Consider the following 13,197-nt stretch of genomic DNA (forward strand, 5'->3'; position numbering starts at 1 on the left):
GCCCTGATCAACTATGCCACTGTCACCCCTTTTCATGTCTCTCCCCCAACCAGATGGAGCTTCAAGGGAGCAGACATTGTTTCTATATATCTTTGTGTCTCCAGACAAAAAACAATTCATTCAAAACATTCAGTGCACACCTACAGTGCTCACCATGCACTGCGCTCTGTGCTGAGGACGTGCGGCTGAGCCGCAAACTTCTGGTGGGCGCACAGTAGGTACTTGGACTGTGCAAATGAAGCTCTGGGCCAGGGTTTGCCACCAACCCGCCATGCGACCTCAGGTGAGTTATGTCATCTCTCTAGGAGCTTCTTCACTGGCAGTGAGTGACTTCTGAAGCTCCTCCTGGTGACAAAATGTGATAATTCTGGGACTTCTCTGCTTGCTGCTACATTGTTCGTTCACCGAGGCCTTGGTGGGGCCAGCAGCCTGGGGTGGGGGTGGGCGTTGACGCTTCCCAAGACCTCCCCACTCAAGGATCCTCCAGCTCATTGTCCTGGTCACCAACATCCTTGGCCATGGATCCCCATTCAGTGTGGTCCACAAGACCGTGCATGCTCTGTCCTGTGCCAGCTCTCTAGCACCACCTCGCACCATGCCCACTGGCTTTCTGGGCTCCTGTCACGATGGTCTTCTCTCAGATTTTGTTCTCCCCACAAGCCTTTTGGCCTCAGGGCCTTTGCACATGCTGTTCCCTCTGACTAGACACCCTTTCCTTAATTTCTCTCCTGGTTGACTCCTCTTCATTCTTTACTGCTTCTCTCAAATGTGGCTTCTACAGAGGCATCTCGGATCCCTGGGGAACAGTCACACCCGTCGACATACCTCCAGAGCACCCTGTGCTTCTTCCTAGCTCTTGTACAAATGTGGTTAACCAAGTAATCAGCTGCTTAATATCTGTCCAATTCTGCCCTTGGGCTCAGGTGAAAGGGGTCCCTGCCATGGCTCCCCTGCTTTCGAAGGCTCCAGTCTAGAGCTGTCTGCAGCTCTCCCCACAGGACAAGGAATATGTAGGGCCCTCTTGGAGGTCACACCCTTCCTTTTAGACCATGCTCCCAATATGTGGGACCCCAGATGGCCCATTCTCTCAGGGGTAACCTGTGTCACCAGTGGGGTGGCCAAATGGCAGCTGGTGGCAGAGGAGCATAAGCAGTTTGCACCCATGGACTGGGGTGTCCGCATGAACCTCTCCTTGGGGCAGGACCTCTTCCTTGTGGGAAGATAAGGGGACAGGCTGAGGGCCAGTGCTGGCTCTTATCCTGCCACCACATTCAGGTGTGGAATGAGGAAGAGTCCAAGAAGTCTGCATTAGAACCTGACTTCCAGGTCATTATCAAAGTACATTTGTCAAAGTAGTAGCTTGATCTAGAACTTTCAAATATATAAACAATATGGTATGAGGCTTCCGTGTGTACTCTTGCCCTGACCTTGCTGGCTTAGAGGGGGGGAGGGCTTGGGTTGGCCTTACTGCTGGAACATAAGCTCCACCAGGGCAGGCAGCATGTGCCGCACCTAACCCCGAGCACAGTGCCTGGCACAGAGGAGCAGGCAATAAACATTGGCTGTGACAAATGAAGGAGAGAATCCAAGTAAAATGCTTGGCATAGTGCAATTGTCCAGTAAATATCAGCTATTATTGTTTGTTGAATAGATGAATGGGTGGGTGGGGCTGGGGAGCCGTCAACAGGGGTGGTTTGTGTATGAGGAGGGAAGGGGTCCACATGTCCCTTCCTGGGGTAATGTTCTCCTCCCCCCACCCTGCAGGCCTCTGCCAGCTCTTCAGGGCAAGTAGGCGCCAGGTAGGAATATTTGATGCCCAGGGCACAGGAAGGGGCTGGGGGCTTTTGCCAGTGCTAGTACCCCTTCCCCCAGAAAGAACAGCTGGGGCAGCTTCCCTCCTTACCCTCAGGCACCTCTGCAGGCCCAGACAGAACACACACAGCTGTTTCTTTGCTTTGCCCGTGGGCCCATGCTGGGGTGGTGGTGGGAGAGCTGAAAGGATTAATTGCCCCGCCTTCCAGCTATGCTCTAGTGTGGGAGCCTTTGCTGGGAAGTCATATCACCCGCAGGATCCTGAACAAGTCACTTTGCCTCTGCAAGCCTGTTTTCTCATCCATAAAATGGGATTGTGTGTGGAAATGGTGCCTGTCAAGCAGCAGGTGTAGGGTGTGCATTTAGTGCATATGAAGAACCCTCGCACAGAACACGAATGGCTCAGGGAGGGCAGAGGCAGAACCCCAAATAGGAAAGCAGATGAAACCAGTCGACAGCCAGCCTGGAGAGGGCCCTGCAGGGATGCCATCCCTGAGGCCTGAGGAAGGCAGGCTCAGTTGCCCACGCTGGAGGCTAGGGTCAGTCCTCTTTCGGCAGCAGGGACACTGTCTATCGCTGCTTCATGACCCGCACAGTGCCTGCACCGGGCCGGGCCCACAGGGCTTCCATGAAGGCCTAGACCAGGTGAAGGCCTAAAGAAGCCAGAATGCCCCTAACCAAATTCCTCCTCCCAGCACAGGCCCAGCACTGGAAACACTCCCCCTTGCCCCCATTCTCGCCCACGCACAGTAGGTGACGCTGTCAGGAAGAACAGAACCTAATTAACCCCGAAATAGGACATGCCAGGGGGGAAAAAAATCACATTTTGCGACCGGCCCACCAGGGGTCACCATACTCTCGGAACCGAGGGGTGCAGAAGCCACCCCGGCCAGCGCACGGGTGGGAGGCGGAGAGTCTCAGAAAGTCCAGTGGCCGCCCAGCTTGTGTGGCGGTGACCACCGTCGCCGCCCCCAGTCCCAAGTCCGCAGTCAGTGCGGCGGGAAGATTTCTGAGCACTGGTGCAGGATGAGCTCCACCACCTGGTTCTGGAACACCATGGTCATGGACATGCTGGTCTCTTCTGTCTGGGGCCGCAGCAGCGTGGGCTCGAACACTATGGCCACGCTTTGCACCGACATGCGGTTCTGCTCGCCGTGCTCGATCACCCTGCGGCGGGGGTGGGGCGGGATCAGGTCCCACAGCTGGGGGGCTCCTGCCAGGACCCTTCTCCCACTCCCGCGCGGCTCGCCCCGCTCACCTGCACAGGTGCTGGAAGAGCAGCCTCAGCATGTCGTGGTTGGGGACGGGCAGAGAGCACACCAGGTCATGCACAAGGCGGCTGCGCCGGGCCTGGTCCTGCAGCTCTGAGAAGGGATGGGCCAGAGGGAGGGAGAGGGAGTCGGACTGGGGAGGGACGAGAGGGAGGGTCGGGAGCCGGGCCACGGGGGTGCCTCCAAGCAGGCCAGCTCCTGCCCTCCCCTATCTGCCCCCCGTCCCCAGGTGCTCACTGATGGCCGCGGTGAACTGGCGGAAGTGCGAGAAGGGGAAGAGGGGCTGGGGCAGCTCTCGAAAGAAGAGCTTCAGGGCGCCCGTGATAACGTGGACGTCCTCCCAGCGCCCATCGTCCAGGTCGAGACGCTCATCTGCGGCGGGGCGGAGAGGGGAGGTCAGTACTGCTTCGCGCCTTCAGGCTCAGGGTCGGGGGCACGGCTGGGGACCGGCCTCACCGTGGTCCACCTTATCGCGCAGCTTCTGGATGGTGGCCAGGTTTCCACTGATGCGGTACCGCCCGTCGATGTCCAGCCCTGGAGCAGAGGGAGGCGCTGACCCCGGTTGGGGTGGGGTGGGCTGGGGAGGGTCTAAATCCCTGCTATGATTCCTACTCAGGGCCTCCCGTTCCTTCCCCTCGGCCCTGCGCCCCCGGAAGAGGACTAGCGGGCGCCGAGCCCGCCCGGCCCCGCCCGCCGCGCGTACCCGGGCCTCCACGGCGCGGATGCCCTGCTGCATGAAGCGCGGCGCCGGGCTCCTCTCGCGCTCACACAGCGCGGCCCGCGCGCAGCCAAACACCTGGTCTGGGGGAGAGGCTCGTCAGCGCCCCCCGGCGGCCGCCCCGCGCTTCCCGCGCCCTCCGGTACCTTTGACGTAGCCCTTCTCCCGCAGCGACTGCAGCGTGGGCCGCCTCTGGTGGAACTTGCGCAGCTTGTGCCGGACGTTGCTCAAGTCACTCTCCAGGCCCCGGGTCCGGGGCTGCAGCAGCGGAACGCGGGACTGAGTCAGTCGGTGGCGTCGGGGTTGGCCGGCAGGCCCCAGGTGGGGTGTCACCACCCACCGCGAAAGAGGTCTCCGGATGTTCCCCCTGCGCACACCTGCACTCGGCCGCCCGTCATCCTCTTTCTATCGCCAGCTTCCCAGGCGCTCACTCGACCCGAAGTCCACGCTGCTGCTCTCGCTTTTAAATCCCGGGGAAGGTCTGCAGACTGGAATCGCGCAGCCTCAGAGAGCAGGGTCTTGGACCAGCAGGGGGTCCTTCTGGGATGGAGCAAAGGACCCGAAAAGCCCTCCCACCAGGCATGGCGTGGAGAGCCCCAGCAAAGAGTTCCCTTAACCAGGTTAACCCCCCTCACCTCCACCAGGTAACCTCATAACATTCACCTCTCGGCTGCAGAGAGCCCTTAAGGTGCTGTAGAGGGACATCCTGTCCCCCCCACCCCTTTCTTATCCTCGCCGCCCCTCCTCATCCCCCAGTTCCCGCTTCCATATTTTCCTCAGCTCCTCTATACGCACTGCACTAGGCTAGCACACCTCAATACGTGGCTCCGTGTTCTGAGCTTGCAATTCCACCTGGGGCCAGAGCACCATCGACAACCGCACTAGCATCGCCTCCCTGGATCTGGATTCCTACCTCTATTAAAACAACCAAAAGCTGCACCCATTGTGGGCTTATGAGGAGTTAAGGGTCAAAAAGTCCCAGGTCATTTCCAGGTGAATAGTTGTCACAGAAGGCCTGCCCCATCTCTACTTATATAACTGATATTTTGAAACTAAAATACGGTAGACTCTTGCATTCAATCCTTTTTTCTCTTCTAGGCTGAGCTTGTCATTCTGGCCTGAGACTGGTTCTCAGAATATATACTTTTCCTTCTGCCTCCCTTGAAATAGGAAATTACTCTAGATGTGCCCCACCTGCAGAGTCCTCCTTCAAGGCCAACCCCAGGGGCTGGATTCACCTTCTTAAGGAAGGCTGTTTCTTCAGCAGCCCATCCTGCCATCCCAGCTATAAGGGGAGACTGCACCTGCAAGGAGGGGCATTTACCCACTGGTGCCATGGAGTTCCCTGTGCCTGACCAGAGGGCCTCACCCATAGTGGGCACAGCTGTCCAGCATAATGGCTGGCCACCCCCTCTCCACCAGCCATGGAGGCCCCAGGCTCTGCCTACCAGCTCCTGGAGGCCCCAGGCTCTGCCTACCAGCTCCTGGATGCCCTGGGCAATGGCCTTGTTCCAGGTGCTGATGATGGCCTCTGAGTTGTGCTGGATCAGGTACTCCAAGCCATCCCAGCTCTGCAGCTGGAGGGATACAAGTCACTCGGTCATCCCTGGTTCCTTGGGTCTGCCCTGATGGTCGGCCCGGGTGGGCAGGGTGGTACAGAGATGGAAGTGACCTGTTCCTGCACCCAGGAACTCACAGCATAATGGAGCAAGTGCCTCACCCCAGGCCAAGGTCTCCCACCTCACTTAAAGCAGTGGGTGACAGCATCTCTGTGTTACAGATGAGCAAGCTGAGGCTCAGTGAGTTTTAGCAGCTTGCTCATGGGCACACAGCTAGTGAGTGATGGTGTGCAGGTCTGCATGGCTCAGTTGTCTGGTACACTTCCCCCTATCCCATCCTACCTCCCATAAGCCGCAGAGCATGGCAGGCCTCACCTGGAGCCCTGGCCTGCAAAAACCTAAGTGAAAGAAATCTCCTGTTGGAGACCCCTGGTCGCTAAAACTAATAGTTAAGAAAATGGGGAGAGAGAGGATTTGAAAGCAGATCATGGCTGATCCTGTAGAAAGCAAGTACCTCCCACCCCTGCCCCCCACACACACTGAGGACCTAGGAGTGTTGCCCCCACCTTTTGCAGCAGGAGTCCCCACCCTCTCCCACTGTCTAGCCAACGTATCCTTTTATAGTTCACTTCAAGAAGCGTAAGTTAAACAAAACACCAGAGGGAAACTTTCTGCCACAGACTGATGGCTCAAAGCCCTTTCTGACTTGGATGTCAACTTGGATGGATCCCTCACTAGCCTCTGACTCTGAGGATCAGGCGTTCCAGGTTGAGGGAACATTTGGTTGTGGCAGCTCACACCAACCCTGCCCTTGAGGCCCAGTGAGAGTCAGAGACAGCAGAAACTGTCTCAGACAATAGGAAATACTTCTAGAATCAGAGAGGACAATCCTTTGACTGCCCTCCTTTTCAACATATACTTGAATACAATTAAACTGCTTTTAAAAATGAAAGCTTCATCCCCATGCCCTGCAAAGACTAGAGAACCTTCAACAGGCAGACCACACAGCCCCCCTCTAATCTAAACAGATGAGCCCTGCTGTCTAATATCCTAGAGAATGGCTGGCTAAACAGCGCTTCTAAAACAACAGCCATTATTTTTGGCAGCTCTCTCAAAGCATAATCAGTTCGGATTTGGAAGTTTCATACACAAGGCAAAGCTGTATAGTTACACAGCAATATATTTCACACAACATTTTTCCTGCTGAACACACAGGCAAGCTGAGCTGCCCCACACAAGCTGCCCTTGTGAGACTGACTGTTCCTGAAGTTTTCTGTGGCTCTGGGGTGACTAGGAAGACCTGCTGTGAAAACGTCCTGAGCCCCCCTAACTGGTCCATCCTCGATAACATAGAATTTGTGGCTGTCTCTTGACGAAAATCCTGGTGTTGCCTGCAGGCGACCCCTGAGTGGAGGGAGGATGGCCACGAGCCAGCCAGGAGGCAGGGGGTGCCTTGATTTTCACTCAGGACTGTCAGCCTTCCAAGAGTACCGTCTGCCTTCCAGCCCTTGCCAGAAAACATGACTCAGAAAGGCCAACTCTGAAACTTTCATCAAAAGCCCAGTCAGAGAGATGATCTGTATAGGGAACTGTTTGAAGGATGTCCCTTGAGGTCAGGGAAGGAACATGCCTAGCCAGTGTGATGTCCCTCCCCAATTTGACGCCATGGCAGACATTGCTTATGGATCACAGAACTCTACCCTGCCAAGCCTGGAAAAGGCTCCAAAATTCTTCTCAAAAAGGCCCCAGACCTACTGATCGGAGTTACTCATGAGATGAAACTCATTTTCCAACCCTGCTCTGTGGATACCCTAGTTCTAGAACTGAATGAAGCTTGGTGAATCATCAGAAAACTACACGCTCAGGCTCCTTGCAGAAGCGCTTTTTCTGAGCTGAGATACAAGGTTATGCTTTTGGCTTTTATCATAATATGCTTCCCAAGGCAGCACTCAGACTGCCGTGGAGCTCTTTTGCAGGGAACTGGCCTCACCCCCTGAGACCCCATGTTCGTGGAGCTAGATACTAGAAATTTCTCCAAGAGCCAAGGGTTAGAGAAAAGCTTTGATTTACTCAAAATCTGGGTAGAGTTTATTATTATTATTATTTTCAGCATAAGAGCCATGTAACTGATAGCCTTCTCTTTTCACCTTAGCTACCAGGAAAACTGGAGCTAAATTTTTTCCAACCACCTTGGCATAATCTGCCTCCCAATTCCCCTCCACCTTGACCTCATCTCTCACTTGTTTTGCCTGGCCCTAGCTTTTCAGTGGATTTTACCTGTTCACCACTTGTGTTTTTGTCGTGATCTGCCTCAAAACTTTTAGGGACTGAGGTGGGGGTAAGAGTGGTTTAAAACTCTATCTAGTATCACCATGTGCCATGTGAGACCCTGCCTCACTATGTAAGGCCCTCACTAGATGTGTTCCCTGGACTTTGGGCTTCCCAGCCTCTGAAACTGTAAGCAATAAATATTGTTTCTTCACAATTTAAAAAAAAAAAAAAAAGGTGCTTAAAAACAAGACAACATGTGGACAGTGAAGGGCATGGCACTAAGAGGACCTTGCCTGGGTCTTCTCTCTCTTCCTGCCAGAGGAGCCTGACAAGCTTGTCCACTGCCCTGGTTGATTCACTGGGAACCCAGTGCAGTCAGAAAGCTGTGCTCTGGCCAGCCAGAGCAGGCTGCCTAGCCCAGCCAGTCTGAGTAAGCAGCCAGGGACGGGGAGTCTCCTGTCTCTCTCAAGCCAGGGAGTCTCCTGTCTCACCATTCTAGGCATGACAGAATTTCATCTCCCAGAGACCTCCACTTCTCACCACCCTCTGGTCAAGGACTATTGACTCAGCTCCTTGAGAGGGAACTGCAGAATCCTTGATGCCAGAAACACTGGACAGATCCCCAAGGTAGGGGCAGCTTTGGCCTTGAGCCATGAGAATTCCAGCCCCAAGTATTCCTAGGTCCTCCCTCTTGGAGCTTGCCTATAGTCAGGGCCCCAGGCCATCAGTAAGCACCTTTCCTCCCTCTCTCCACCCCCCCACTCACCTCTAGTACCTTCTTGCTGGATTTGTCTTTGGGGGTCCAGGTGAGAGAGATCCTGGTCAGCTCCACTATATACTCAGAGGTGGGGAGCTTGGATGGCTACCTCTGTGGGGAGAGCAAGGTTAAAGGGAGCCCACAGCTCAGAGAGGCCTGTTACAGCACCTTGGCTCTGATCCACCAGGCTCCTCCTGGCTCTGCGGACAGGATGGGGACTCTGGCATGGTCAGGGAACACCTCTGGGAGAAAGGGGCCCAAGGGTTCCTGGATCCCAGAGATCCTGGTGCTTCTTAACCCTGGAGCCTCCTGGCTGGCTTGTCCACTGCTGCCTTCCCACCAGAAAAGAAAAGGAAAGGAGCACAGCCCTTGTGCCTGTGAGCAGGTATTCTCAGGCCCTGGCCTCCCTGACCTCCTGGCTAGAACTGTCCAGCCTCAAGGACCGCTCCCCATCCCCAAGGTGATTGGAACTGTCTGTCCTGGGGTAAATCTGCTGTCATCACTCCCTCTCTGCCAAGGCCCATCTCCTTTGACACTCATGTGCCACTATCTCAGACCAGGCCTTTCCCAAGCCAGGTCAGATAAAGAGCAGATGGGTGGTCCCTGGCCTGGATACCTGGGCCTCACCAGGCCAACTGTAGCTGAGGTCTTGGAGTCCTTGAAGAATGTCAGGATGCCACCCTCCAGCACTGTCCAGGAGGCATTCCAGTACTTCTTCCTAGGTGGGGGTGGAGAAGTAGGAGGTGCGCGAGACTTAGATTTGGTCCTGGGCTGAGGCCCAACTCTCACCCCCAGGAGCAGGGCACAGAGCTCAAAAACACATTCTGGGGCACCCAGCCTTGATCTCTGACTCTAACACCTGGTAGCCCAGGGATCTTAAGCCAGTCACTTTATCTTTCGGTGCCTCAGTTTCCTCACAGAACCTCTCATGAAGTAGCTATAAGGATTAACAAGCCTGGCATATGGGAAGTGCTCAGTGAATTTCATAACTCAGGCCCACCCTGCCCTGGTCTGGGTGCTGACAGACTCTCACCAGAGCTGCTTTCCTTTGTTCACCATCTTGGTGTGATGGATCACACCTGCCTAGTCCAGGGTCTTGATCTAAGAGAGAAAGGGAAGAGGGGGTAGTTAATGAGGTGGGCCACAGGGGACAGAGGCAAGTCTGCCCCTCAGCTGGCAGCTCCTCACAGGTTGGCCTGAGTCTCCACAGAACCCGTGTTACCAGCCCAGCCACCTGGCTCGGGGTGGGGGTAAGGGTGTGATGCCTGCCCCCACAGCAGCAGCAGCAGAGATTTCCTCCCAGCTCCCAACCTCGCCTACTTCTGGGGCCTAGTGCTGGGGCCTAACGGGGAGATAGATATATCCCATCTAGTCCCTGTCCCCTGGACCTCCAGAAACCCTCCATTTCTTCAGTGGTGGTCCTGCCAGGGCCTACATGCCCCCTCCCTTTCCTTCTTCTCTGGGGACTGGCCTGGGCTGGGGTGTCATTGTCCTGGCTGGATTTGCGGATGCTTTGAGGGGCAGGGACAGGAACCTGAGGCAGCTCCCACTGAACGGAGGAGTCATCTGGTGATAGAGTTTGGATGTGTTGTCCCCCCAAAACACATGCGGAAATCTGATCCACAATGTGACAGTGTTGGAAGCTGTTTGAGTCATGGGGCGGATCCCTCATGAATGGATTAATGTTCTCCCTGGGGGAGGAAGGGTAGTGAGTGAGTTCTCGATCTATTAGTTCCCGCAAGAGCTTATTGTTTATAGGACCCTGGCACCTCCTCTCTCTCTCTCTCTTGCTTCCTCTAGTCATGTGATCTGCTTGTACCCGCCAGCTGTCTGCCGCTTTCTGCCTTGAGTAGGAGCAGCCTGAGGCCCGAGCCAGACACAGCTGTCCCAGAATCATAAGCCAAATAAACCTCTGTTCTTTATAAATTACCCAGTCTCAGGTATTCTGTTACAGCAACACAAAATGCACTAATACATCTGGGTTGTAGACCAGCTAAGATAGCGTTAGGGACTTTGGAGGCGACTCAGCATCTTGGCTGGCTTGGGGTCTGCGTGGGAGCTGCAGTTTAGAGTATAAGGGGAGCCACAGGAAAGCTGGGGGGAGCTACCCGCGGCTGTCCGGGTCCATCTGCTCATGCCCTTATCTGCTCGTGGGTGAAGTGGTTAGTGTACAGCGTTTGCTTTTCCAGGGCCGATGTGACAAGACCAACCGGGGGGTGTGGTCAAGGGAGCGGAGGAGCCGGGGTAACCCAAAGAGCCCACTGAGGAACAGTCCTCCTCGGGGTAACTGGCCAGCACCTCGGGATAGTCCGTCTCGGGTGTGGGGGCTGCAGGGTGCAGAAGGCAGAGTCAGAGGCTCGGTGCCAGTACTGCCCCCCGGCCCCGCCCCTCACCCCCTTGTCCCTGGGTCGCTGGGGAGCAGGAGGCAGGGTCGGAGTACCTCAGAGATAGCCCCGCCCACCCCGCCCCTTACCCTCTTGTCCCTGGGTCAGTGGGGAGCAGGAGGCAGGGTCGGGGTACCTCAGAGATAGCCCCGCCCACCCCGCCCCTTACCCTCTTGTCCCTGGGTCGGTGGGGAGCAGGAGGCGGGGTCAGAGTACCTCAGAGATAGCCCCGCCCACCCCGCCCCTTACCCTCTTGTCCCTGGGTCGGTGGGGAGCAGGAGGCGGGGTCAGAGTACCTCAGAGATAGTCCCGCCCACTCCGCCCCTCACCCTCCGCCCCTCACCCTCTTGTCCCTGGGTCAGTGGGGAGCAGGAGGCGGGGTCGGGGTACCTCAGAGATAGCCCCGCCCACTCTGCCCCTCACCCTCTTGTCCCTGGGTCGGTGGGGAGCAGGAGGCGGGGTCGGGGTACCTCAGAGATAGCCCCGCCCACTCCGCCCCTCACCCTCTTGTCCCTGGGTCAGTGGGGAGCAGGAGGCGGGGTCGGGGTACCTCAGAGATAGCCCCGCCCACTCCGCCCCTCACCCTCTTGTCCCTGGGTCGGTGGGGAGCAGGAGACGGGGTCAGAGTACCTCAGAGATAGCCCCGCCCACCCCGCCCCTCACCCTCTTGTCCCTGGGTCGGTGGGGAGCAGGAGACGGGGTCGGGGTACCTCAGAGACAGCCCCGCCCACTCCGCCCCTCACCCTCTTGTCCCTGGGTCGGTGGGGAGCAGGAGGCGGGGTCGGGGTACCTCAGAGACAGCCCCGCCCACCCCGCCCCTCACCCTCTTGTCCCTGGGTCAGTGGGGGGCAGGAGGCGGGGTCAGAGTATCTCAGAGATAGCCCCGCCCACTCCGCCCCTCACCCTCTGGTCCCTGGGTCGGTGGGAAGCAGGAGGCGGGGTCAGAGTATCTCAGAGATAGCCCCGCCCACCCCGCCCCTCACCCTCGGGTCCGGGGCTGGTGGGGCTCAGGCCGGGCTGCATCTCCAGCTCGTCCTCGGGCTTGTCCTCCCAGACGGTCTCGCCCGTCAGCGGGTTGTAGAACACCCTGCGGCTGTCCTCAGCCCAGTATTGTCTCCACTCGGTCTCGGTCTCGAGGCTCTCGCGGCTGCCCACGAAGCCCGGGAGGTGGCCGGCCTGGTGGCGCCCTCGGCAGCCTCGAAGGGCGACTCCCACGCCCGTGTCCGGGTTGTAGTAGTAGGAGCGCCCGGTGCCTGTGTCCGTGTGTGTCTCCCACACCGGGCTGGGGCGGGAGGCCACTGTGGCGCCTGGCGAAGTGGCCCGAGCTCTGGGGGGTCATCCACCTGTGGCAGGAGGAAGGTAGACAAAACTTTTAGGGGAGCCCCGGGATAACACAGTCCCGAGTCGGCCACTTGCCACCTGGGCAACCTTCAACATGACACATGCCCTCTCTGCCTCTGTTTCCCTGGGTTTAAAAGATCTGCTCTACCCATTCCAGAAATCGTAGTGAAGAGAGAATGAAGAAATATTCTTGAAAGTGCTTTGTAAAGTATTATAGTGCCCCAGATGGGTGGGACAATCACATTATTTATTAATGATAATAAGATATCGACAACCCAGCTCTCACAGCTCTGCACTCACAGGGGCAAGTCGGAGGTTGGGTAGGAACAGAGAAATGGCCTGAAACCCACCCCTTTTCTTGGTCCTTATTCAGGACCCTGCTTTACTCTACAGCCTCTGCTGAAAGCTGCCACCCCAGACAAAGCTCTGGGATTGGAATCAGTACTGCCTCTGGATTTGGGGCTGGAACTTCCCAGAGTGGGGTTTGCAGGTGTCAGAATCAATTTCAGACAACAGACAGGGAAAGATGCCAGGAAGATGGGCTGGCGAACGGAGGGGCAAAGAAATGGGAGTCTTTGTTCCTCTACAAAGGGAAGCGCGGATGAATGGGAGTTCAGTCCCACAGAATGTAAGTCTGGTCATGCTTAACACCCTCACGGAACAGCAGCCTCCCTGATTAACACCTCATAGCTCCCTGATGGCCTTGACCAGGCCCGAGAGGCCTGTCACCAAGAGGTTTAACACCTGCCTGTGCTTCCGCCTTATTTCCTGCCACTCCTTGCCTCTTACCTTGAGAACTTCAAGTTCCAGTAGCATCGATTTGCTAGAGATTCCCACCCTCTCTGCTGTGTCTCCTCTAGGCCTCGGCTCATTCGTAGCCTGCCCAGGCCCATCTCCACCCCTTGCTCACCTGGCTGACTCCTATTCCTGCTTCTGGACTCAGCTCAGGTGCCAGGTTCAAACCTATTCCCAGGTTCCCCCCAGTGTGCCCACCACACCCAGCCCAGCACCATCAGCCCACCAGAGGGATAGATAACTACATTATCAAACCCCAGGCAGCAGAATAGCACGCAGGGATTAATTC

General features: G+C 56.7%; 1 pseudogene; it reads right to left on the bottom strand.

Moving 5' to 3' along the window:
* Window positions 1-2,801: 2,801 nt before the first annotated feature.
* Window positions 2,802-11,795, bottom strand: LOC134388574 (rho GTPase-activating protein 27-like; annotated as a pseudogene).
* Window positions 11,796-13,197: the final 1,402 nt, after the last annotated feature.

Source organism: Cynocephalus volans, chromosome 10, assembly GCF_027409185.1.
Source record: "Cynocephalus volans isolate mCynVol1 chromosome 10, mCynVol1.pri, whole genome shotgun sequence".
In the NCBI taxonomy this organism is placed as follows: domain Eukaryota; kingdom Metazoa; phylum Chordata; class Mammalia; order Dermoptera; family Cynocephalidae; genus Cynocephalus; species Cynocephalus volans.